Below are 4,367 nucleotides of genomic sequence, written 5' to 3'. Positions count from 1 at the left end.
TAATATCACTCTCATCGTCGGTACTATCGTAAGGAATGCTATTACAAAGTAATTCGCATATTTCGTCATCAGTAATTTTGGCTTTCCTACGGCAAAAATTTTCTTCCATCGCGAATTTATTATTAGAAAACCACCAAGTAAACCTCCTCACTCAACAGATGAAGCGCAAGTGGAAAATAAAAGCGAAATAATAAAGAATATCAAGCACGCAAAACAAAATTCAATCACAACGGAAATAAGGGAGAAGCGCTCACTGTATCTTTAAAGATACAACCATTAAATTCGATCATGTGATGCAGGGGAGGCGCGAAATCGATTCAATCAGCATAAAATCATTAGAAAATATAATTTACTGCAAGTATATATCTTTTAGAGACTTATAATGCCCATAGGTATGTGGATATTGTACTCCATAAACTGATGTATGCACATAGATACATACATACATAAAATGTGAAGTTACATAAAAAAGATGCTTTTATTATTGCACTCGTTTTTACTAACTTTTTAAAAAGAGGTGCGTATGTTGTCTCGAATTCGATTTGCTATGGAAAGATAAGCTTTGTTCTTCCCCTCCTCCTGACGACTTTGAAAATGGGATTCATTTGCGTTCAAATCTTCCACTCTGTAGTAAATGCAAATGTTGTGGAGTGCTCAAACAACGTTTATGATTTCACTGACTTTAAGCGATGAGTAATACAGTTCAAGATGCGTTCCCACGACAGTCGGGTCTACGTAACCGGAACGACCCAGATTTATATCTGGCCAAGGACTGTCACTCCAGCAACACTCCCCAAAAAGTCTTTGGGGAATTTGTATGCTGCTACAACAGCAACAACAACAACAGTTCAAGATGAATTCCTTATGACTCTTCCTTCACTCATCTGAAAAAGATCAAACATGTCCCTAAATCTCCGCGTTTCAACTTCCGCATCGCAATCTGGGACTCGTTCTTCTCTTCAAGCAATAACGCCGCGGCTATGGATTTCATTCTTATAATTATGTATCCACTTAAATTTTATTTTTAATTTACAATGATGCTAGGTATATTTAGTTATTTTAAAATATTTACAAACTTTAACTTCATATGCTGCTATAGTTTGGTGGCAAATATTTCTTTGTTTTTTTCGATTTCACACATTCCTAGGCAAACAGCTGATTTCGAAAGATGTTTTCTCTCTTCCTCTTCTTCTTTCGTTTCGATCGTAACGCAGAATACCTATGTTCGATTCCAGCGGAGCGGAATGCGGGAACGTAATCGAAATGCAGAATAGGGCTGAACGGTTGATGACGTAATTTTTTAATCGGTTATTTCATTTACACACAGGTTTCATTCCGTTTTATTCACATGGCGGCGAAAAAATGACGTCACTGCAAAAAAATAACTTTTTTCTCGCACGCCGCACAGTGCCGCGACTCCATACAAATGATGGACAAAAATAGAAGGAGTGGTCAGAATTGGCTGAAACTTCCCACCTAGAAGTATTATGCCCCTCTAATTTCAAAAATGAAATCGGTTTTTCTGTACCGGTTACTTTTTCTTGCATTTTTATATGAAAATAGTCATTGTGGATATGTGTTGATATAAGTGGAAGGAGGCATCAGAATGGGCTGAAACTTTACACCTGAAAGGACTATATCACNGCGCCGTGCTGGGTGATCTTTATTCGTTCGTTCATGCACAACACAAGCTCGAAAGGCTGCTTTAATTCGCGAAAGAAAAACCCAATACTTAATTGGCACGATCTCTGAGAACAAATCATAGAGCTGTGGATAGTTTTAAAATATCAGTTGGGCTCCAAATCAGAAAAAAAATAAAATATTGGAATCGATAGAGATGATTGAGCTGAGTATAACGGTATACTTCTTTTTTTGGGCAAACAACAACAACAAAAATTATCAAAGGTTAAAGTTCAAAATAAACAATTTTTGGAATCAAGATTTCTTAAAAACGGATGGATGGATCTTGAAAAGTTTGATCTCATTTAATAGGAAATTTGATTCCCTTTAATTTGGTATACGTACTTTATATATGTGTTGTATAGTTCTTACAAAAATTTAATTAATGTAAAATAATTATAATAATTATTTATAATAATAATAATTAATAATATTTTCATAATTATTTTCACCGTTGAGAAGCTTTATTAACAAATCAAGCAAACTAAATAGAGTAAGGGTATTCATCAAACCTTATAAATGCATTGTAAACCGTATAAACTTATAATTGTGTAAACCTTATAAATGAACTGTCAAAATTTGTATGGAAACTCGTTTACACATTTCTGATAAATTTATCCAGCGATTTCACTGAATAAACTTGATAAACTGAAGACAATGCAACTCTGTCGCAACTCTAGCTATGTTTTCTTAGGCAATAATCGGCATTCGCGTACAAATTTTGCACGCAAATTCAACAACGATATGATCCTGATAGAGATCTGGTTCAATTATTATCCCGTCTGTTGGTTTTGTTTCACTGATAATTCGCAAAGTTTGGTAGCCGTGACAAATGAATTCACATACAAACAGACATTCTGCCATTGTTTCTTATAACTTGCTTCAAATAAATAGCCTTTATGTTATATGTACATTTATTTAAATAGATATCTCGTAAATATAATTTTTTCCAATTTAGTTAGGTAGTTTCTATAATTTCTTTATCCCCGTGCTAGTAGTATAACGTTAGTGATACTGAGCTCTATAACGAAAGAAAACACGACTATTGTCGCATGTGTAAACGAAAAGAGAGTGTGGGTCGTTCATGTAACAGAGTGCGTAAACTTATAAGATTATCTGCTTGATAAAGTTATCGGTTAGATGAATTAATTTAATTCTACATGTGTTATTTTTGAAAAACTTAAATATAGTTCTGCGTCCACCAATTTCGACAGCCATACATAAAAAAACAACGAATAACATGAATGAAAAAAAAACGGAATAGTTTTGAAGTCCAGCGGAGTATAGGAGTAGATTTTAAACTTTTTCAAAAACCGGAGTAAATTTAATCTCATCTCAGTTAAGTCCAAACACTAGTAGGGAACGATGTTTTTACATTTTAACGCTAATGACCCACAAATGGGGGGAAAACACAGGGTTGTATCAGACTTTCGACGTGTTTTCGAGTTGGTTAGCCATCTCAGTGAAATGGTTAAGTGCTGTCTTTTTTATATGGCGAAACTACGCTAAATCAAGTGGGTTATCGGGATAACTAACTCATTAGCCATAACTACGTGGTTAGCTCCGGTGGGGACATGGTATTAGGGTTTATATGAATTCCGTCATCTGTTTCTTTGAAACTTTCAATGCTAAAGATGTCTCGAACAACTTCGCTATTGTTTGTATCTGAAATTGGTTCCGTAAGAATTCTACAATTTGCCTTTTCACAATTATTACCAAGCGGAATTAAAAGAGGCTCCTCGTTAGGTTTACATGTACTGATTTTATTAAATTCATTATTTTCACTGTTCGTGAATATCAAATTTTTTGAGAAAATCTCTTCCCAAAAGTAACTTAAATAGCATTTCAGCCTCATTTAGAACAAAAAGTCTCAAAGGTTTTATAATATTTCGAAATTCAATTAAAACTAAAATTTCTCCTTTGGGTTTTGTTTGGGACTGTCCAATGCTCATAAACTGCTCTTCATTCCCCTTTTGTGGTTTATAGTGCTTGAAGCTACTCGGGCTGCCCGTATCAAGTAAAGAAACAAAGTTTATGTCCTGCGGGGCAGTTGCGCGGTTTGATATGAAAGCGATACTTACCATTTCTCTAAAGCTAACTGGCTGATAGTCCTCGCCCTCCAACGCTGCTACCGTCTTCCTTGGGCAGTCCTTGGAGATGGATTTAANCGCCATACTCTAGTCTCTAATTTCTTAAAGGTTTCTTTTATGCTTACTGGCTTTTTAAACTCTTTGATGAGGGCGACTTTCAGCTCGCCCCAAGAGTCAGCGTTCAAGTTCAAGTATAATTGAGCATTGCCAGTAAGCATGCGGCGTGCCAGTAGAGGCCTTGCTACATCGTCGTAGCCATAGCACTCAGTTATATTTTCGAAGTCGCGAATCCATTTGAGTACATCTGCTTTGTTGTCGCCGCTAAACTTTGCAATCGCATTTTCGATGTCGGAAAAGCTAACGGGCAGCTGGCGTGCCATTGCGACTTTTTCCAACTCCGTTATTTGCTTTTGCAGTTTCAGGAACTGCAGCTCGAGTTCCGTTAGATCGGATGTGAAGCCGACGCTAACGCCGACGTCTGGGCTTGGTACTGAGGTATATTGATTGGTTGGGCCTGAAGTTCGCTGAAGGTTGGCTATCTGCTGAATGGAAGTGGCGTCGCTGCCCATAACTGTATTACGGATTTTTGCCATAACG

Source organism: Rhagoletis zephyria, unplaced genomic scaffold (assembly GCF_001687245.7).
Source record: "Rhagoletis zephyria isolate East Lansing unplaced genomic scaffold, Rhagoletis_zephyria_1.1 Rzeph_scaffold_02775, whole genome shotgun sequence".
Taxonomy (NCBI): Eukaryota; Metazoa; Arthropoda; class Insecta; order Diptera; family Tephritidae; genus Rhagoletis; species Rhagoletis zephyria.
This window is presented reverse-complemented; position numbering follows the sequence as displayed.